Source organism: Balaenoptera borealis (assembly GCF_965194805.1).
Source record: "Balaenoptera borealis genome assembly, chromosome: 2".
NCBI classification, from domain to species: domain Eukaryota; kingdom Metazoa; phylum Chordata; class Mammalia; order Artiodactyla; family Balaenopteridae; genus Balaenoptera; species Balaenoptera borealis.
Genome location: NC_138867.1, coordinates 175,312,041 through 175,335,332, shown reverse-complemented (window position 1 = coordinate 175,335,332; position 23,292 = coordinate 175,312,041). Strand labels below are relative to the sequence as shown.

Below are 23,292 nucleotides of genomic sequence, written 5' to 3'. Positions count from 1 at the left end.
GTATAGAGTCTAATAATTCTGACACTATCTTCCCATTCTTTATGGGTTGGCCTGAGGAAGTAAGAAATCCCCTTCACTTCCAGAGCATTCCAAAATCATGAGATACTTCTAAAGCATAGTAGCTATCAGTATAAATATTTGCTACTTGATCCTTAGCTAGCTGGCAAGCTCTGGTTAGAGCAATTAATTCAGCTTGTTGTGCCAACTTTGCATCTGATAAATAAGAGCTTTCAATTATGTCCACAGTGGATATTACTGCATAGCTAGCTAGGTAATGTCCCTTTACATCCTTTAAGTAAAATCCATCTGTAAACCGAATTAGGTTAGCATTATCAACAGGAATTTCTTGTAAGTCATTCCTAGGCATAAGAAGATAATGTTAGCATAATGCATTCATGGTCATTATCATCCTGGGTTGCTGGAAGTAAAGTTGCAGGGTTAAGATAACTACATTGAGCCAAAGTAATATTAGGTGAAGAAAGCACCAATACCTCGTAAGAGGAGAGTTGACTCACAGCATAGTACTGAGCGTGATGAGAATTCAAAAGCATTTCAACTGAGTGTGGAACATAGATAGTCAAAGGAGACCCCATTATAAGTTCTTCCCTAGCTTTGCACAAGAGAGCTGTCGTTGAAAGAGCCCTCATGAAGGGTGGGAGCCCTTTCACCACTGAATCTAGCTGCTGACTATGATATCCTGTGGGTTGATGCCTGTCACCATGCCTCTGAGTTAACACACCTAGGGCGTTTCCTTTACCTTCATGCACAAACCGAAAAAAATGGTAATTTATCATTCGGATGGCCTAATTCCAAAGCCTAAGTCAATGCAGATCTTAAGGAATCTATAACGTTTTCTTCTGTTGTGCATTCAGTTGGGTCTGGTCAGTTAGACTTAAGTAACACATAGAGGGATTGGGCCATGAAGGAAAAATTAGATACCCAGTTCCTACAATATCCAGTCAGACCTAGAAATCCTCTCAGCTGTTTTTTTGTTCTGGGAAGCGAGAAAGCCAGGATTCCCTTGATTCTTTCAGAGTCAATTAACAGTTCTTCTTTGGACACCTTATGCCCCTTAGAGGCTAACTGTTGTAACAGATGAACAGTGTCTCTGTCCAGCTCTAGACCACAAAAGCAAATCGTCTACATATTGAATTAAAACAGTCATTAGGAAAGTGTACATCAGCCAAGTCAGCTTTAAGTGGTTGAGAAAAATAAGTAGGGCTTTTAGTATAGCATTGTGGCATAACGGTCCAGGTATACTGATGACCTTCCCATGTAAAGGCAAAAAGGTATTGGCTTTCCTTTTCCAGTATTAAATAACACACTGCATAGGTCTATTACTGAAAAATAATAGGTGTCTTCTGGAATGGCTGAGAGCAGGGTGTGAGGATTAGGAACCACAGAGTGGCGAGCGATCACAGTGTTATTTATAGCTCTCAGGTCCTGAAAAACCTCCAGCCTTTTACGTTTGGCTTTCTTACCAGCAAAAGGGGGGTATTGCGAGGACTAGTATGAGGAATTGTAGGTCCGTTCTCAAGGAATTCCTGAATAACAGGAATGTCTCTGGTCTAAATGGGTACTGTCAAATACTGGGTAGAGGCTTGGGATTATCAATAGTTGTTTTAATGGGAGCGGCTGACTTGATTTTCCCTACGTCTGAGGAGGAGGATGACCATAATTCCTCAGGCACTTGTAACAGTGAATCGTTAATTTCCCCTTATCTGTCTGAACTTTTGTTTTCACAACCATCAATTTCTCAGTAATTATGTTCTGGTCTGCATCTAAGTTTTCTAACTCTAAAATCATTTTGCCCTTCAGGCAATATGGGCATTATATGCCTCTAAAAGGTCTCATCCTATCAAATGAGTTGGAGCACATTTCACCAAAAGGAACACATGTCTTCCTGTGATTAGTTCCTAACTGAAAAATTACGGTTTCTGATTTTAAAACGCGCACAGGTAAATTAGAAACACCTGTCATTTGAATTGACTGTTTACTCTGGGTGGAGAGGGTAATGAACGAGGGTAGGGCTGAGAATGGATAAGGTAGCCCCCGTGTCTACAAGGACCTTAGAAGTCTCCCCTCCGATTGTTATTTCAGTTTCCCCTAAGGTGTTTGTGCGGAGGAGGGGGAATGCCCTCTCATAATCCTTAGAGCAGCCCTGTTCCTTATTAATCTTACCGTGTTCTAAATCTAATTTAAACCTGTGGCAGTCTCTTTTAAAATGCCCAGGTTTTTGGCTATAAAAACGGGTGCGGTTTTTTTCAAAACTGACTGAAATTTGGGCCAGGTGGTTTCAAGGGACCACTGAACTGCTCTTCATGACCTTGGCAGCTTTCTTTTTCTCATTTCTTTCTTTTTTTTTTTTCTTTTCTTTTTCTCATTTCTGTAAGGTTTTGGAGAGCTTGTCACCAACGGTGACAAGCACATTAGAATGCAGAGTAGCCCAATCAAGTTCATATCTTTTAAACAGTCACGCCAATTCTTCATCTAATCCTTCTTAAAAAAAAAAAAAAAAAAGAATGTAATGCTGGATCATTCTCATGGTCCAGAAAACTCTCTGGAGTCATGCCAGAGTGTTGTTTGAAATGTCTCTTCAAATCTTTTGAAATAATAGTGTCTCTTGACCTTTGCATTGATGGATTTTTGCCCAACCTATTTTCTTTGGGAAGATTTTCACAGTAGCCTGATACAGACTGTGGGCAATTTCTCTACATTTCTGGTGATCTGCCACCTCATGTTTATGATCTTCCACAGGCATTTTCCAGTTTATTTCTTGAAGCCATTCTTTTGCTTTACTTTCAGAGACTAGTCAATGTACAAGCTGGTACAAGTTTGAATATTCAGGCTTGTAAGTTCTTACTGTAAGATCAAATTGTGTAGCAAAACCCAAAGGATCTTATAAAGGATCTGGAAAATCCTTAGTTAAGTTCTGTCCTAGTCTAAGGGATATGGATAAGAGCAGGTTCCCCTCTATCTGTGGGTTTCTCCTTAAAGGGGGCAGCTATTATTTTAGGGCTGTTTTTATCCTTTTTGTTAGACGCAATAGGTTCCTCCTTTGAAATTGGAGGTGGAAGAGTAGGGAGGTCAGGACAGAGGAACTCAGAAAGAAGAGGATACAAAGAATCTGAAAGGGAAGGAGGGAAAGGAGGAGGAGAAGCAATGGCTTCTGAGGTCTTTTCTAACTTAGCTACTGTTTCTAGTAATTTTTGGTTTGTGTCTTGTAATGAAACCATTCTATCATTCCCTCATTTTGAGGTTTCTAGGTACCAATTAAAATATGCTTCCCATTCTGGCTGTTTGATCTTATAGTTAGCTTTGTCTAATTGAGTGCACAAATAAAACCAATTTAGGTAAATCAAAAGTGCCCCATTTGGGCCGTCTCAGGGAGAAGTTATCGTTGGTCAGACCTTGCTGTTTAGTTAAATACTGGCAAGTGTCAGTTTTATAGGTGTTATACATAAACGTAGCTGGGGTTCCCATGGGAGGCTGTCTGTCAAGGAGCTGTTTGGCCTTTGAGGCATGATTCCCCATTCTTGATTTGGTAGCCTAATTCAGATATGATCTGAACAACTCTGTGAGGACAGTGTGATGAATCAAATGTGTGCTGCTTCTAAGTCCAGCTCCCCAAAGCATTACCCTTGACTCAGTTCAGCTCTTACATGTCTTGGTTTCTCCCTCCAACAGTCTAAAACTGCCACGGGTGCTTAGAACACTAGGTGATCAGCCTTTATATCATGCGTCCCCAGATGAGCAAAATTTATTTAATGGTTGTAGAGCGGTTCCCTGTGGGACCACTGCACATCATGAGGATTAATACTCAAGACACTTCCCCTAGGTTCTCAGATGCCTGAGGACACCTTCTGGCCAGAAGGAGAAAGTGTCCCTTTTCCTCAGAGCTGAGTAATTCAGTCTTTCATTTCACTAGCAGTTTCTTCAAACCGTCTATCAGCTTGTTTTTCAATTTAACCAAACTAACAAAAACTAGTCACCTATGTTTCCCTGTGTCTCCTACCCTGATCCCCCTAGATCAGGGGTCCCCAACCCCCAGGCCATGAACCGGTACCTGTCTGTGGCCTGTTAGGAACCAGGCTACACAGCAGGAGGTGAGCGGCGGGCGAGCGAGCGAAGCTTCATCTGTATTTACAGCCGCTCCCCATCACTCACATTACTGCCTGAGCTCCACATCCTGTCAGCATTACGGTGACTTGTATAATTATTTCATTATATATTACAATGTAATAATAATAGAAATAAAGTGCACAATAAATGTAATGTGCTTGAATCATCCCCAAACTATCCCCCCGACCCCCATCCACGGAAAAATTGTCTTCCACAAAACCGGTCCCTGGTGCCAAAAAGGTTGGGGACTGCTGCCCTAGACCCCTACCTATGAAAATGCACCAGTGCCCCTTAAGATACCAAGTCTCAAGTAAAAACAGCTCAAATAAAATTTTAGGACTGTCACTTAAAGGAATGAGATCTGGATATCAGAACTCACTGGAGCACCTGAGGAGTACTGAGAAGCTGGCGGGGCTCAAAGGGTACAGGCTGGTACCAGGTGCCAGTTTGGAGTAGACTCCAGGTATCCCCTGGTGGGTATCTTTGATATCCTGCTTGGTGTAGTACACCAAGCAAATGCTGGTGAAAAATTAATCAATACTTAATCTAAGAAAGAAATCGAGAATTTTATTCAAGCCAACCCAAGGATTCATATGCAGGAGACAGTCTTTCAGAGAGCTCGGAGGACTGTTCAGCCTATTAGAAGTCAAAGCACAGTTATCTACGTTTTTGAGGCAAAGAAGTATATACATCAAAATGACATATTGACATTTTACATAGTCCAGATCTGCATGCACAAGGTGATGGGTCATCATGACCCCTTATAGGACTGAGAGAGGAATGTTATCTTTTAAGGCATATCCTTACTGGAATCAGAAGAAAATTGTTCTTTATGGTCAAGCAGGCATTCCTGTCTTTGAGGAGATCTGGTTAATGTAGAACATAGAGGCACACTGCACATAAAAGGGGGGGAGTGGCCCAAATGGGCAGAGAGAATATGTTTAAATTTTCTTGTCCTGCATTAAAATATCAATTTTATTTCATCAACATTTTGTATGATTTGCAGTTTTATAACTGTTAGTGTGTAAAGGATTAAATCTTTGGATGTTTTCCTATGTAGAAGAGTTAAGATTAAATTAATTTAAAATCAAATTTAAAAAGCAAGATAAACAAAAACTATTTAATGGTAATATGGTTTCTATAAATTACTCAGTTTATTTTAAATTAAAAATGCATGGGGACGGGGCTTCCCTGGTGGCGCAGTGGTTGAGAGTCTGCCTGCCAATGCAGGGGACGCGGGCTCGAGCCCTGGTCTGGGAAGATCCCACATGACACGGAGCAAGTGGGCCCGTGAGCCACAACTGCTGAGCCTGCGCGTCTGGAGCCTGTGCTCCGCAACAAGAGAGGCCGCGATGGTGAGAGACCCGCGCATCGCGATGAAGAGTGGCCCCCGCTTGCCACAACTAGAGAAAGCCCTTGCACAGAAACGAAGACCCAACACAACTAAAATAAATAAATAAATAAATAATTTAAAAAAAAAAAAAATGCATGGGGACTTCCCTGGCGATCCAGTGGTTAAGACTTCGCCTTCCAATGCAGGGGGTGCAGGTTCAATCGCTGGTCAGCGAGCTAAGATCCCACATGCCTTGTGGCCAAAAAACCAAAACAGGAGCAATATTGTAACAAATTCAATAAACACTTTTAAAATGGTCCATATCAAAAAAAAAATCTTAAGAAAAAATGCATAGAAGGTTAGCAAAAATCTGAAAGATAAGAAGGTCTAAAGTAGACTCGTCACCGGAAAATCCTGGTCCCTCCAGCGCTCTTGCTTCAGCCACCCCCAAATAACCAGCGTCGATCATTTCTTGAGCATCCTGTTGGTGTTTCTTTATATGAAAAGAGACAGTTGCAAATTCATGTGTTTTTAAAAAAATTTTTATTTATTTATTTATTTATTTATGGCTGTGTTGGGTCTTCGTTTCTGTGCGAGGGCTTTCTCTAGTTGCGGCAAGCGGGGTCCACTCTTCATCGCGGTGCGCAGGCCTCTCATTGTGGAGCACAGGCTCCAGACGCGCAGACTCAGTAGTTGTGGCGCACGGGCACAGTTGCTCCACGGCATGTGGGATCTTCCCAGACCAGGGCTCGAACCCGTGTCTCCTGCATTGGCAGGCAGATTCTCAACCACTGCGCCACCAGGGAAGCCCACAAATGCATGTTTTTTTTACCCACCTTTGTCCTTGTAACGAGCAGTCGTTCTCATTTTTAAAAAAAGTTTTTGTATATATTTTGAATCGTTAGATCTTATTCTCTTATGATTTTAAAAAATATTTTAATTTTTATTGGAGTACAGTTGATTTACAATGTTGTGTTAGTTTCAGGTGTACAGCAAAGTGATTCAGTTAAACCTATATTCATTCTTTTTTAGATTCTTTTTTCATATAGGTTATCACAGAATATTGGGTAGAGTTCCCTGTGCTATACAGTAGGTCCTTGTTGGTTTTTTTTTTTTTTTTTTGATGTTTGACAGCCCCTAGCTTAAGCCTCCCTTCCCTTCCCCTTGTGCCACCACCTGGGCAAACTGATGAGGAAGCCTGAGTGGTCTGTCCTTCAGAGCAGGAGGTTCCAGCCACACAAGCCCTGCCAGTGCAGGAACTATTGCCCCAGCCCTAACTGCAGTGAACACCCAGGCCAGGCTCCTTTCCTTGCTGTCTGAAGCCATTTCAGTGCTGCTTGAGAGGCCGGCCCTTCCCTGAGACCTCAGTTATGTGATTCATAAGCCTTTTCCTTCCCCCTTGGTGTGTGTGTGTTGGCGGGGGGCACACTACATCCACACATGACCACTACCCGTGGGTCTGTCTTCTCCTGCTCTGACTCGCTCACCTGCTCTGCTCTCTGATGGCGGCCGGCGCTGTGGGCTGCTGGGTGACGGGGAGCTTGTGCTGTGAGCTGTGCTGCCCTGTGTTGTATTATTGACCCCACCAGTTCTAGATTCAGATAATTTCTTGTTGTTTGGGAGCAAGTACGGGATTGGGACCCTTCTTAAAGTGGTCCTGGGTCGATGTCTTGGTGGGAACCTATCCATGTGTTTAGAGTGAATCTGTTGAGTGTGGTGCTTGTTTGGCCTCAAAGTACAGGGTATGGGGGGGTTGGGTATACTCTGTGCAAGAGCTGGCTCCATTGGCCGGTCACTCCTGAAAGGACAGTTCCTTAAAAAGAGAAAGGAAAACCGAGGTGAGAAGGGGAATGGCAGCCCTTAGGTGGCAGGCTGAATCTACACTCTTAACACCAGAGGGCTCAGCAGGACTCTTCAGTACCTCTGCTGCTGCTACTGCCCCGCCTCTAAGGTAAGATTCTGGCTCTTGGGGCTCTAGGGGAAAACACCCCTCGCATCCCTGTAGCACAGCAAAGCCAATTTAATCCCGAGGTCTTTAAACCCTACAACTCCCACGGGAGAGGTCCCTAACTCTGATGGCACTAATGTGAGGCTCGCTGGAGGAAAAAATTTATAAATACCAGGGTAGAGAGGTCACCCCCCTCCACCGAAGCATATCCAGTGGTTTAGAAAACAGAATAAGGAAGGAAGAGAGGGAGGGAAAAAAAGGAAAAATACTAAAACAAAGGTCCACAATTTTTTTTAAAAATTTTATTTCTTTATGTATTTTTAGCAGTGTTGGGTCTTCGTTTCTGCGCGAGGGCTTTCTCTAGTTGCGGCAAGTGGGGGCCACTCTTCATCGCGGTGCGCGGGCCTCTCATTATCGCGGGCTCTCTTGTTGCGGAGCAGAGGCTCCAGACGCGCAGGCTCAGTAATTGTGGCTCACGGGCCCAGCTGCTCTGCGGCATGTGGGATCTTCCCAGACCAGGGCTTGAACCCGCGTCCCCTGCGTTGGCAGGCAGACTCTCAACCACTGCGCCACCAGGGAAGCCCAAAGGTCCACAATTTGACCCAAATGGAAATCTGAAATAGTCTAAAAGAATTTGTACAACAAAAAAGATAAAGGGGTGCTACTTGGCTTTCAGGCCTCTACAACATGGTTTTTGTTTTTTTTTAAAATTTATTTATTTTTGGCTGCGTTGGGTCTTTGTTGCTGCAGGCGGGCTTTCTCTAGTTGCAGAGAGCGGGGGCTACTCTTCATTGTGGTGGCTTCTCTTGTTGCGGAGCACAGGCTCCAGACGCGCAGGCTCAGTAGCTGTGGCTCACGGGCTTAGTTGCTCTGCGGCATGTGGGATCTTCCCAGACCAGGGCTCGAACCTGTGTCCCCTGCACTGGCAGGCGGATTCTTAACCGCTGCGCCACCAGGGAAGCCCTACAACATGGTTTTTAAATTAACTTTACCATCTGCTGTACTGCACTAATTCACAAACCCTTATGCAATTAATTAATACAAGGTCTCAAATTATAGTTATATCTGGGAGTCACACTAAATTTAAGCAAGGTACTCCCGATAATCATAGGGCAGTTACTGAATATAACATAGAGGGCCAGTAGGTATGTTTTTGCCTTAACCATGAGAGCTGTTGTCTTGCCTAACTTCCTTATGGTCCTAGCACCCATTATCCTAAAATGTCCCTCATTGAGCCAGGGACATTGAACCAATGAGTCATAAGTTAAATTTTTATTTTATTTTATTCTTTTGGCCGCACCTTACAGCTTGTGGGATCTTAGTTCCCCGACCAGGGATCGAACCCGGGTCCACGGCAGTGAAAAGCCTGAGTCTTAAGCACTGGACCGCCAGGGAATTCCCTCATAAATTAAATTTAAATTAAGTCTTTGGCACTTACAAATTGTCTTGACATGGAACCCCACACACACGTTACTCCCCAGTTAAATTAGTTAATGTGGCCCAATGTAAATTACAAAGGGCTGTAAAGAAAAAAATATTGCCGGCCATTCCAGCTCTACAAGGATCAAGCCATTAACCACTGCAGTCGCCCACCAACAGTGCACCCTGAAGGGAATTCAGGATGGAAAAAAACAGGGAACAATTCTGTGCTTTGGATGTACTGGCCCCGAGGTAGTTAAGATGCATATCTAAGAAAAATTTTCAATGACGCTAGATTCTTACATCTTCTCATACATAGAAAAGCACAAAAATCAGAAACTTGAGGTGTCTGGTCTTTGTGATTAGCAGTAATCTCTATGTTTGGCTACATGTTTTTTCCAGCAAAAAAATTCATATAGGAACTTCCCTGGTGGTCCAGTGGCTAAGACTCCACACTCCCAGTGCAGGGGGACCGGGTTCTATCCCTGGTCGGGGAACTAGATCCCTCATGCGTGCCGCAACTAAGAGTCTGCATGCTGCAGCTAAAAGATCCTGTGTGCAGGATCCCATGTGCCTCAACTAAGACTCGGCACAACCAAAAAAAAAAAAACTCATATATACTGAGAGGCTGTCTCCTGGGCTATAGTCCTCAGTAAGGTCCCCGAATAAAACTTAACTCACAACTTCTATGTTGTATGTTTTTCTTTCAGTCCATGGTTTTAGTGGCCATGAAGGGACCGAGAGCAGACTTCTCTCGTTCGCCTGAACTCTGCGAGGATCCAGAGCCTTGGTACCAGCAGGGGCCCCTTGTGCCCCTCTGCCTCCTTGATGAGTCCAGACGATTGGGCGAACCTCTCCTGGGTCTTGGATCTCCCGTTATTGGCTGACGATCCTAAGTTGATTCAGTGATGGATAAACTCCTTGCTGTGAGCAGTTGATTTTACTTGAACTTAGTTTCAAGAAGAGGTTACCTGGGTTACCTCTTCTTGCAGTTGAGAGACACTGGGAAGATTTTACACGATTGGAAGACACTGAGTGGTTTCGACTAGGTGATTAGGTAGGAGACTGGCCTGTCATTTTCCCTTGAAGTGGCTACTTTAATAGAGTTTGTCAGAATAAAAGTGAAAATACTACATGAGAGGTCTCAGCTCCAAAGAAAAAAAGGACAAAGCTCCTTCCGGCCAGCAGAGTCTTTCTCAGGCAACTGAGAAACTTGTGGGAACGGTGGAAGCAAGTCCTCATACCATGCATGGGTCCCATAGGGAAACCCACTTATTAATTAAAAACCTGCTCAACTGGGGACCCACACAAAGGTTTTGGCCATCCGGTGCTGTGAGCGCCCATGGCAGTTTTAGACTGACCGAGAGAGAGACCAAGACATGTAAAAGAGCTGAACGACTCTAGGGTGACACCTTAGAGGAGTTAAGCCCACAAATAGCACATCAGCCTATCACACAATTATCACTAGCGATTTCATCTCAACACACTGACCCTGGAATGGGAAACAAACTTTTCAAAACAAAATAAAGAGGCAGCAGATTGCCAGCCTCCAACGAATACTCCAGCCAGGTTCATGTGCAGTACATAGAGAGCTTATACTCGCAGGTGAATACTTAATTGGTAACTATAGAAATCTTGGGATCTTTTTTTTTAAATAAATTTATTTATTTATTTATTTATTTTTGGCTACATTAGGTCTTCGTTGCCGCACGTGGGTTTTCTTTAGTTGTGTCGAGCCGGAGCTACTCTTTGCTGTGGTGTGCGGGCTTCTCATTGTGGTGGCTTCTCTTGTTTTTTTTTTTTTTTTTTTGAAAACAGAAATATCACTTTTATTGACAAGATAGGGCCACAATGGGCAGCTCCACAGAACACAAGTAAGACAGTCCCAAGACAAGAGTGTAAAATTACAGCAGACAGGTTAATATTCTTCACCCTCCTCCTCTCCCTCAGCACTATCAGCTCCAACCTCCTCATAATCCTTCTCAAGGGCAGCCGTATCCTCACGGGCCTCAGAAAACTCTCCTTCCTCCATGCCCTCCGCCCCGTACCAGTGAACAAAGGCACGCTCGGCATACATCAGGTCAAACTTGTGGTCCAGGCGAGCCCAGGCCTCAGCGATGGCTGTGGTGTTGCTCGGCATGCACACAGCTCGCTGTACTTTGGCCAGGTCCCCACCAGGTACCGCAGTGGGAGGCTGGTAATTAATGCCAACTTTGAAGCCAGTGGGGCACCAGTCCACAAACTGGATGCTGCGCTTGGTCTTGATGGTGGCAGTGGCAGCATTGACATCTTTGGGAACCACATCGCCGCGGTACAACAGGCAACAAGCCATGTATTTACCATGGCGAGGGTCGCATTTCACCATCTGGTTGGCCGGCTCAAAGCAAGCATTGGTGATCTCTGCTACAGTAAGCTGTTCATGGTAGGCTTTCTCAGCAGAGATAACGGGCATACGTGGCCAGAGGGAAGTGGATGCGGGGATAGGGCACCAGATTGGTCTGGAATTCTGTCAGATCAACATTCAGGGCTCCATCAAACCTCAGGGAAGCGATGATGGAGGACCCAATCTGGCTCATGAGGCGGTTAAGATTAGTGTATGTTGGGCGCTCAATATCGAGGGCTCTACGACAGATGTCATAGATGGCCTCATTGTCTACCATGAAGGCACAGTCAGAATGCTCCAGGGTGGTGTGAGTGGTGAGGATGGAATTGTAGGGCTCAACTACAGCTGTGGAAACCTGAGGGGCTGGGTAAATGGAGAACTCCAGCTTGGACTTCTTGCCATAATCGACAGAGAGACGTTCCATCAGCAGGGAGGTGGACCCGGAATCAGTTCCCCCGCCAAAGCTGTGGAAAACCAAGAAGCCCTGAAGACCTGTGCACTGGTCAGCCAGTTTCCGAATTCGGTCCAAGACGAGGTCAGTGATCTCCTTGCCAATGGTGTAGTGACCTCGGGCATAGTTATTGGCAGCATCTTCCTTGCCTGTGATGAGCTGCTCAAGGTGGAAGAGCTGGCGGCAGGTGCCAGTGTGAACTTCATCAATGACCGTGGGTTCCAGGTCTACAAACACTGCCCTGGGCACGTGCTTGCCAGCGCCTGTCTCACTGAAGAAGGTGTTGAAGGAGTCATCTCCTCTCCTAGTCGTCTTGTCACTTGGCATCTGGCCATCGGGCGGGATGCCGTGTTCCACGCAGTAGAGCTCCCGGCAGGCACTGCCGATCTGGACACCAGCCTGGCCAACGTAGATGGAGATGCACTCACGCATGACTGAGACTTGTAGGGTTCTGCGGGGCTGGAGGAGGCGAGGGGACGGCCACGAAGCTCTCCCACTGACAGACTACCAAGGAGTCCGGGGGAGAAGTAGTCTGCTTCTCTTGTTGTGGAGCACAGGCTCTAGGCACGTGGGCTTCAGTAGCTGTGGCTCACGGGCTCTAGAGCGCAGGCTCAGTAGTTGTGGCACACGGGCTTAGTTGCTCTGCAGCATGTGGGATCTTCCCGGACCAGGGCTCGAACCCGTGTCCCCTGCATTGGCAGGCGGATTCTTAACCACTGCGCCACCAGGGAAGCCCCTTGGGTTCTTTTTAAGCCTCATTCCAAAATTAGTTTTTGCATATGCCATTAGAGACAGCTGGCCTGACAAAACATCTTTTCAAAATTCTGACCTTAAAGGAACAGGAGCTTGCATTTCTCTCCTTGTGCCTTTGTGATGTAAATGTTCTACCTGATCTTCTTAGGTGTCTTGTTCTGTGTTTTGAGAGTTTGGTCTCTGCCATCCAGAAGGCACACATATGGTGTAGTAGAATAGACTGGGATTCCGATTCTGAGCAGCCTCTTTGGCTGTGCCAGCTCTCGAAAATTTTTCATAAGGGTTCCCATTCCATAAGGGGCTTTTTTCATTTCAACCTTCATTGTATCTGTGTATATACAGTGAAGGACAATGAAGGTCTTTACTTTCTTAGACTATTTTTGGGAGTAAACTTTATGGTTTTTTGTTTTGGCTGCACCATGCAGCTTGTGGGATTTTAGTTCCCCAACCAGGGATCGAACCCAGGCCTTAGGCAGTGAGAGTGCAGAGTCCTAACCACTGGACCACCAGGGAATTCCTGGGAGTAAACTTCTGGATCTTGTGAATGCTGCATCCTTTGCATTCTCTTGTGGGGATACCGCTTGCATCTTTTTTTAAAAATTAATTTATTATCTATTTATTTATTTTTTGGCTGCCTTGGGTCTTCGTTGCACTCAGGCTTTCTCTAGTTTCGGTGAGCGGGGGCTACTCTTCATTGCAGTGCACGGGCTCCAGTAGTTGCGGCGCTTGGCCTTCAGTAGTTATGGCTAGTGGGCTCTAGAGCGCAGGCTCAGTAGTTGTGGCACATGGGCTTAGTTGCTCTGCAGCATGTGAGATCCTCCCAGACCAGGGATCAAACCGTGTCCCCTGCATTGGCAGGCGGATTCCCAAGCACTACACCACCAGGGAAGTCCGCCTCTTGTATCTTATTGGTTTGACTTGCTATTAAGATACTAATTGTAAGTGGCCACATAATGGATCCTTTAAATTGGAAAAACTAAATTGGTAAATTTTTAGGGTGCTCTCATGATAAACAGCTGTTTTATTGGTACCTATGGAAACACCAATTGAAAGGAGAATACAAAAAAAAAAAAAAACCAGCTAACCTTAAAAACTCCTTTAGTTTAAAACAAAACAAAACAAACAGTTTGGGAAGCCTTACTTGTGGTCTCAGCTTCCCTTCAATAGGTCTTACTGATGTTAATAAAAACATTAGGAGGACTTCCCTGGTGGTCCAGTGGCTAAGACTCTGCGCTCCCAATGAAGAGGGCCCAGGTTCGATCCCAGATCAGGGAACTAGATCCCACATGCCGTAACTAAGAGTTCACATGCTGCAACTGAAGATCCCGCATGCCGCAACTAAGACCTGATGCAACCAAATAAAATAAATATTTAAAAACAAACGAACAAAAAAAATTACGTTAACTAATGTTAATTAGGTTGATTAACAAGTGACTAGGAAGAAACTGAGCGAAAGGTAAAGAGACTTCTTCCAAATAAGGTGGAAATTTTAAAGGAACTCATCACAGCAGGATGGAAATCTTTAGATGGTTATTAAGAAATGGGATAAGTAAAACAGATATTGATGAGATGAAAAGAAAGGTTTTGATACAACCCTACCTAAGGTTGGATGGGCCAAAGGGGTCCCCTGTAAGCTCCCCCCAACATTAAAGGGCCCCAAAAAGGTCTGCTCTATTTACCCCAGTTTAGAAAAATTTAAAAGACTGGAGGAAAAAAATTACACTGAGATACCTGACCAGCAATTGCTTGGGGCAATAGTTAAGCCAATTAATCAAGTTAAAGATTAACAAAAGGGCTTGGGTTCCTTGACTCGACCCCTGACTGGAGATGTAACCACAGAACCAGCCCAAACTGGCCGTATCCTGTTGCTAACAAGAGACTGAGTTGTTTTTGAGAGACAACAGGACAAAACCGCAAGTCTCGTAGCTAAAGCATGCGCAGAGGAGAAAATTTTGACCTCAAATAACACCCAGAACCAAAGGACCCTCCCACCCCCACCCCAAGCATAGAACCAAAGGACCAAGACATGACTGGAACCTGAATGCTGGAACCCTTTCAGAAGTGAAGGGCTGTTGTCCAGGGAGATACAGTGCTGAAGTCGCTTTACCATACCTTACCATGAATGGCCAAATTCTAAAGCCCTCCAGTGGAAACCTGTTCTGCGAGCACTTCCACATAGCGACCTGACTGTCTTCCCCTAACTCATAAAAGTTTGACCAAACCCCAGATCAGGGAGGTATATTTGAGCCCTACCTCCTGTCTGTCCTTGCTGGTCAACCTTATGATAAAGCATGTTCTTTTCTCAAAAGCCAGTGCCATAGTATTGGCTTCTGTGTACTTCGGGCATCGAGCCCTTGCTGGGTAACAGAGACCCCAAAGCCTTTTATATAGAAATGGATAAAATGGCCAGGGGATAAAAAGGAAGGTTTCTGGGACTCCTTGTGACACGAAGACTTGTTGATGGGGTCCTAATGGAGGCTAAAGTTAAAGGTATAAGAGTTGATAGAATTGAGATGAAAGTTTATCAAAACTGATGTATTTGAAAAGGCTTTGTATAAGATGGTTACATCTCTTTTGCCAGATTATACTGTGGGGATGGACATTATGTCTCACTGGGAAATGCTTCCCCTGCCTGGTATTATAAGACAGGGCATATACATTTGCCCCTCAGGCAATGTTAATTAAATATACTAAAGGAAACCAATAGGGCCTGAACCCATACAGTATAGGGTAAAAACTGGGGACTAATATTCAGAGGCTAATAAAAGCAGTAATGAAGAATTATTTTTCCTCCTAGGATGAATTGGTCTGGGTTTGACTTGTGCACTCAGAAAGAGGGCCTTTGTTAATAAATGCCTTGTGCAAACTTTTGAAGGCATGATCCATTGAACCCTAAAGTTCTAGAAGACAGAAATCCTTTGATTTCCAGTTTAATTGGAAATCTTCCCACTGATAAAAAAAAGCAAATTAAAGAAAGTGTAGTTGGGCAAATCAGTCTTCAGCTATCACTTAGGTGGCAGCCCAGTTCTTTGGGGAATTAAAAGCAACTTTCTTTGTCTCAGAAGTCTCTACAAATCAGAAAGGTAAATACAGCCCACCATGACCTGAGACTGAGCCGGGTTAATTCAATGAGGTAGAACCTGAAACCAGAGAAAAAATAAGAAGGAAAAAGAGGCCTTTTTGAACTCCAACTGCTGGAAAGGCTCCCTCACCTAAAATCTAATTCACAGCCTCAAGAATTTATAAAGGACAAATACAAATCTTAAAAGTCTTTTCGGCAAATAGTAAAAAGCTTTAGCATCTGAGTGGATATACTTAACTTGTTTCAACTATTATTTATAAACTAGTAAGTTTTGTATTGTAATACCTGATTCATAACTAAGTTTTAAAATAAAGCTATGAGATCTCTGGTTATATCTATTTGTACATTATAGATGTGATATGTCTCTACCTCTGGATGATATTATCAAAATTAATTTGTAAAAGAGCTCTATTTAGTTGACTTAAAAGTAAGCACATATAAATTATTTCTAAAGTGTAATAGAAACTAACCCAAAATGAATCTCAAGTTCATGTGATCTAGGAAATACTCAAATTAATATTTGATATTAAAGTTTAAGTTTCTTAGCTTACTTAATACAGACATGTCTTAGGTTTATTACACCTAGGTCTACTAAAAGTCAAATAAGATCATATTATCTCCGTTACAAAATTTATTAGCAAAAATAAAAATAGCTTGGGATGATGACTGACTTGGTCTGTCTCATGAAGTTTTTATGGGTGATCTAAACATAATTGTTGAGAACAAATAAATAGATATAAATGGGGTAAGAGCTTTTAGGTGAACTCTTTAAAATAATATGTCTTATGATATGTCTGCTTCAAAATGGTTTCTCCAGATTTTTGGTAAGTTGAAACCTTAGAATTTTGCTAAGTTAAGTGACAGAAGTTTATTAAATATCTAGGTCATTCCCAAATAAAATAAGATACTGAAACATTAATTACTGAACAAAGACTTCCTTTTACAGAAAAACTAAGGATATTTAGGACTATTAATAAAAATGTTTGGTGTTACAGAAAATTTTTCTAACAAAAGCACATGTTTTTAGAAATCATAAATAGTATTTATAGGGCTTCCCTGGTGGCACAGTGGTTAAGAATCCGCCTGCCAATCCAGAGGACACGGGTTCGAGCCCTGGTCCAGGAAGATCCCACATGCCGCGGAGCAACTAAGCCCATGCGCCACAACTACTAAGCCTGTGCTCTAGAGTCCGCGAGCCACAACTGCTGAGCCCGTGCACTACAACTACTGAAGCCCACACGCCTAGAGCCCGTGCTCCGCAACAAGAGAAGCCGCCACAAGGAGAAGCCCATGTACCGCAACGAAGAGAAGACCCGGCTTGCTGCACTACAGAAAGCCCGCACGCGGCAACGAAGACCCAATGCAGCCATAAATAAATAGATAGATAGATAGTATTTATAAGTTTGCCAGTCTGTAGAGTGCTACTGTAAAAGACAGTTCATGGGCTTCCTGATGGCACAGTGGTTAAGAATCTGCCTGCCAATGCAGAGGACACGGGTTCGAGCCCTGGCCTGGGAAGATCCCACATGCCACAGAGCAACTAAGCCTGTGAGCCACAACTGCTGAGCCTTTGCTCTAGAACCCACGAGCCACAACTACTGAGCCCGTGCGCCACAACTACTGAAGCCCACACGCCTAGAGCCCGTGCTCTGCAACAAGAGAAGCCACCGCAATGAGAAGCCCGCGCACCACAATGAAGAGTAACCCCCACTCGCCACAACTAGAGAAAAGCCCGCGCGCAGCAACGAAGAGCCAACACAGCCAAAAATAAATAAAAATTAAAAAAAATAAATTTATTAAAAAAGACAGTTCATAATTGTTCACTTCTTAGTTTAGACTAGAAATTAAGGTTTTTAAAGATTAAGGATTCTAGTTAATATATATAATTAAAACTACTAAAATTAATAAGGAAGACATCTTTGTAAGGAAAAAAGGTATAAGGAGTGGAAATACATTTTCTTAAGGGAAAAGAAAGTAATTTTATCCTTGGGACATAGAAGGGGAAAGCACAGAACAAAATCTGAAGGTAAAAAAGGAAGTTATAAAAGCTTTGTAGGAAAGAAACTGTTGACTGAAATAAAAACCCACAATGTGAGAACTGTGTTTCAGTTTTATTTGGAGACTTACGGAGGACTATAGCCCAGGAGATAGCCTCCCAGCTCTGAGGAACTGCTCCAAAGAGTAGGTGGGGATATCAGTATATACGTGATTTGGAGAAGGGTCCATGCAGTCCGGCACACATCTTGGTAGAAAGTTGTTGCTGTTCATGAGGAACAGATATCTTAGTTAATGGTTTTAGTGCTTTTCTAAGAATGGGAAGATGCAAGAATTGGGGTTCATAATTTTTTTTCCTGAAAACATCTAACTGAAGGCCTGTTTTGCCACTTTTCCCAGAGCACAAAGTGCCTTATTCCTGATCTTGACCCTGAATTCCTTTCAGGGTGTGTTGAAGGTCAGTGACTGCAATGGCTAGTGACTTAATTCTTGTAGAAGCAGATGGCAAGTGATATTTTTTAAAAAAATAAATTTATTTATTTATTTATTTATTTTTGGCTGCATTGGGTCTTCGTTGCTGCACACAGGCTTTCTCTAGTTGCAGTGAGCAGGGGCTACTCTTCGTTGTGGTGCGCAGGCTTCTTATTGCGGTGGCTTGTTGCAGAGCACAGGCTCTAGGCGCATGGGCTTCAGTAGTTGTGGCACGCAGGCTCAGTAGTTGTAGCTCATGGGCTCTAGAGCACAGGCTCAGCAGTTGTGGTGCACGGGCTTAGTTGCTCCGCGGCATGTGGGATCTTCCCAGACCAGGGCTCGAACCCGTGTCCCCTGCATTGGCAGGCAGATTCTTAACCACTGTGCCACCAGGGAAGCCCCCTGCGAGTGACATTTTTTAGTTGGCCGAACCCTGAAAAAAGAATTTTGTGCATGGTTAGGAGTTGCTAAGATTAGAATTAAATTTATTTGAGTAAATAAATTTTTATATTAAAAGTATGCTGATATAGGGACTTCCCTGGTGGTCCAGTGGTAAAGAATCTGCCTTCCAATGCAGGGGATGAGGATTCGATCCCTGGTTGGGGAACTAAGATCCCACGTGTCGTGGGGCAACTAAGCCTGCGTGCCACAACTACTGGGTCCTGGCGCCTCAACTAGAGAGCCCGCCTGGTGCAAACTATGGAACCCATGCGCCCTGGAGCCCACCTGCCACAACTAGAGAGAGAAAACCCATATGCCACAGCTAGAGAGAAGCCCGCAAGCTGCAACAAAGATCCGCATACCACAACTAAGACCCAATGTATCAAATAAAAAAGAAAAAAAAAAGTAAGGTGGTATAAAACTAGAATTTTTTTTTTTTAATTAATTAATTTGCTTTTGGCTGTGTTGAGTCTTCGTTTCTGTGCGAGGGCTTTCTCTAGTTGCGGCGAGCCAGGGCCACTCTTCATCGTGGTGCACAGGCCTCTCACTGTCGCGGCCTCTCTTGTTGCGGAGCACAGGCTCCAGATGCGCAGGCTCAGTAGTTGTGGCTCACGGGCCTAGTTGCTCCGCGGCATGTGGGATCTTCCCAGACCAGAGCTCGAACCCGTGTCCCTTGCACTGGCAGGCAGATTCTCAACCACTGCGCCACCAGGGAAGCCCCAAAACTAGAATTTTTTAAAAATTGAAGTATAGTTGATTTATTGATACAATGTTGTGTTAGTTTCAGGTGTACAGCAAAGTGATTCAGCAAAACTAGAATTTGTTTTTCTTTCCGTGTTAAGAGAACACAGTTTTCTTGGAATATTGATCTGCTTTTGATAACAAATTGTAAAGTTTCTTTACCTTTTAAGTAATCTGTTGTAACTTTCTGTATTTGCCGTTAAAATCTTTTATTGTCACTTTGGTTGAGTGAATAAGTATTGTTTCACAGTGACCTGTGAGCCTATTTGACTAAGTGTTTTAAAACCTTTTGATATCCTTGATAAAATTCCCCATGTCGAATTCTAAGTGAAGTTCTTTTGACCTCTAGCTAACTTGGGATGCTTTTGAGGGCCCCTGAAACATCCCATAGAGAGATATTAAACTAATTAGGTTTATTTGGTATGTTAAATTACTGAGAAACATTGTCAAGTAAGTGGTGATAAACCTTCTTAGGTTATATTGTATGGGTAAATGTCATTAATATAGATATTCTAGAAATTATATGGAAATTCTAAAAATCTGATATGTCTTGGTATAATGTTATCAGTCATAATTCTAGTTATTACCTTAAAATGTTGTATGTCACAGAAATAACCAAATTTCTTTGTCAATTGCGTTGTAATCAGATCTTTATGCCATTTTAAGTCTTTAAAAATTCTTTTATTTTATTGACGTATAGTTGACTTATAATGTATTAATTTCTACTGTACAACAAAGTGATTCAGTTATACATATATACATTCTTTTTCATATTCTTTTCCATTATGGTTTATCACAGGATATTGAATATAGTTCCCTGTGCTATACAGTAGGACCTTGTTGTTTATCCATCCTATATATAATAGTTTGCATCTGCTAATCCCAAACTCCCAATCCATCCCTTCCCCACTCCCCCCTACCCCTTCCCCTTGGTAACCACAAGTCTGTTCTCTATGTCTGTGAGTCGGTTTCTGTTTTGTAGATAAGTTCGTCATATTTTGTTTTACTTTATTTTATCTTAAAAATTTATTTATTTTTTGGCCACACTGTGAGATGTGTGGAACTTCCCTGACCAGGGATCGAACCCACAGTGGAAGCGCGGAGTTTTAACCACTGGACCACCAGGGAAGTCCCATTTTTGTCATATTTTAGATTCCACATATAAGTGATATCATATGGTATTTTTCTTTCTGACTTTCTTCACTTAGTGTGATAATCTCTAGGTCCATCCATGTTGCTGCAAATAGCATTATTTTATTCTTTTTTATGACTGAGTAGTATTCCAATATATATATGTACCACATCTTCTTTATCTATTCATCTGTTGATGGACATTTAGGTTGTTTCCATGTCTTGGCTATTGTAAATAGTGCTGCAATGAAAAGGGGTGGGATGCATGTATCTTTTCGAATTATAGTTTTCTCTGGATATATGCCCAGGAGTGGATTGCAGGATCATATGGCAACTCTTATTTTTACTTTTTTGAGGAACCTCCATACTGTTTTCCATAGTGGCTGCACCAATTTACATTCCCACCAACAGTGTAGGAGGGTTCCCTTTTCTCCACACCCTCTCCAGTATGTTATTTATAGACTTTTTAATGATGGCCATTCTGACTGGTGTGAGGTGATACATTGTAGTTTTTTTTAATGTTTATTTATTTATTTGGTTGCACCAGGTCTTAGTTGTGGCAGGTGTGCTCCTTAGTTGTGGCTCGTGGACTCCTTAGTTGTGGCATGCGAACTCTTATTTGCGGCATGTGTGTGGGATCTAGTTCCCTGACGAGGGATCGAACCCGGGCCCCCTGCATTGGGAGCGCAGAGTCTTAGCCACTGCACCACCAGGGAAATCCATCCCCGTTGTAGGATTAAAAAAAAAAAAAAAATTAATTAATTAATTATATGTTAAAGGGAACTTTATTTTTATTTATTTATTTATGGCTGCGTTGGGTCTTCATTGCTGCGCAGGCTTTCTTTAGTTGCAGCGAGCGGGGGCTACTCTTCATTGCGGTGCATGGGTTTCTCTTTGCAGTGGATTCTCTTGTTGCAGAGCACGGGCTCTAGGCACATGGGCTTCAGTAGTTGTGGCACAAGGGCTCAGTAGTTGTGGCTCGTGAGTTCTAGAGTGCGGGCTCAGTAGTTGTGGTGTGCAGGCTCAGAAGTTGTGGTGCACAGGCTTAGTTGCTCCGTGGCATGTGGATCTTCCCGGACCGGGGCTCGAACCCATGTCCCCTGCATTGGCAGGCAGATTCTTAACCACTGCACCACCAGGGAGGCCCCCCCATTGTAGTTTTGATTTGCATTTCTCTAATAATTAGTGATGTTGAGCATCTTTTTGTGTGCCTATTGGCCATCTGTATGTCTTCTTTGGAGAAATGTCTATTCAGGTTTTCTGTCCATTTTTTGATTGGGTTATTTGTTTTTTGTTAGTGAGTTGTATGAGTTGTTTGTATATTTTGGAAATTAAGCCCTTGTTGGTCATATCATTTGCAAATATTTTCTCCCAGTCCATAGATTGTCTTTTCATTTTGTTTATGGTTTCTTTTTCTGTACAAAAGCTTGTAAGTTTGATTAGGTCCCATTTGTTTATTTTTGCTTTTATTTCTATTGCCTTGGGAGACTGACCTAAGACAGCCATTTTAAGTCTTTTGTCACAATCATCGTTTTACTCTGATGCTTTTATAAAATGAAGATCTTCAGGAAGATTCATAAAAGGACTTTTTGACAAATATAGGTTTCTGATGACTTGTAGATCATACTACTAAGCTGGAAAACCTTTCCTCTTATGCTAACTGTGACCTGCAGCAAGTTGATAAAGTATATCTTCGTAAAAGAAGATGAAACATTTATCTTTTTCTCTTTACCTGATCCCTCCAGAATTTGGCTTCTCCAGCTGGCTCCCCTCTGGACTTGATGAATTCTTGTGATCCAGATTACAACTAGTTATACTATACTAATCATTGTTTTAATATGTTCTTTGTTGTTTTCAAGCTGTTTATGCTTTGTATCTCTTTTTGTTGTACTATGACCTTATTAATGTTACTAGCTATATTACTTACATCCTGTCTGTTTTATAGGATGGTTGTCTCTTGCATTACCCAATGTGTAACCAGGCCTCTGACAAAATTAATGATGGCTAAACATCTTGAGGCAATTGATCACATTTATAGCTCTATATAAAATTAATTGTATGGGCTTCCCTGGTGGCACAGTGGTTAAGAATCCGCCTGCCAATGCAAGGGACACGGGTTCGAGCCCTGGTCTGGGAAGATCCCACGTGCCACGGAGCAACTAAGCCCGTGCGCCACAACTACTGAGCCTGCGCTCTAGAGCCCGTGAGCCACAACTAGTGAAGCCCACGCGCCTAGAGCTCGTGCTCTGCAACGAGAAGCCACCGCAGTGAGAAACCACGCACTGCAATGAAGAGTAGCCCCCGCTCGCCGCAACTAGAGAAAGCCCGTGCACAGCAACGAAGACCCAGTGCAGCCAAAAATAAATAAATAAATAAAAATGATTGTAATAGTGCAACTCTAGATATGGGAAGAAGCAACAAGGGAAAACATTTCCTCGTTGATAATAGACTTGTAAGACGGATGATCCAGAGAATTTTGGGTGATTAACAGGGTCTAATCCAGATACAGCACATGAATAGCCTATCACCGAGATCCTCACCTGACCTAGCAATGAGCCTTCCTAGCACCAGGGGTCAAATTGGTCATGAAATGCCTCTCAAAACCTTGATAAGATTTATGCCCAAGGGGCATTGTAAAGAAAAAATGTTTCCCGTGATTCCAGTTCTGCAAGGATCAAGCCATTAGCTTGATTCACCCACCAACAGTGCATCCTAAGGGGAATTCAGAATGGAGAAAAACAGGAAGCATTCTGTGCTTTGGATATATTGACCCTGGGATGGTTAGGATGCATATCTAAGAAAAATTTCTGTGACCCCAGATTCTTACATCTTCCCATACATAGAAAAGCACTAAAATCAGTAACTTGAGATGTCTGTTCTTTGTGATTTTTTTTTTTTTTTTGGCCATACGGCGCATCTTGCGGGATCTTAGTTCCCCGGCCAGGGATTGAAGCCATGCCCCTGCAGTGGAAGCGTAGAGTCCTAACCACTAGACCACCAGGGAATTCCCAGCAGTAATTTT

At 43.2% G+C, this 23,292-nt stretch overlaps 1 long non-coding RNA gene and 1 pseudogene across 2 annotated transcripts in view; one reads left to right on the top strand and one right to left on the bottom strand.

Annotated features, from left to right (window-relative positions):
• Positions 1-23,292, top strand: part of LOC309624721 — a 47,851-nt gene that overhangs the window by 8,290 nt on the left and 16,269 nt on the right. The gene's annotated exons all lie outside the window — the stretch shown is intronic.
• Positions 10,636-12,210, bottom strand: LOC309623462 (tubulin alpha-1C chain pseudogene; annotated as a pseudogene). Its single transcript has one exon. The product of its transcript is annotated as a tubulin alpha-1C chain pseudogene (transcript).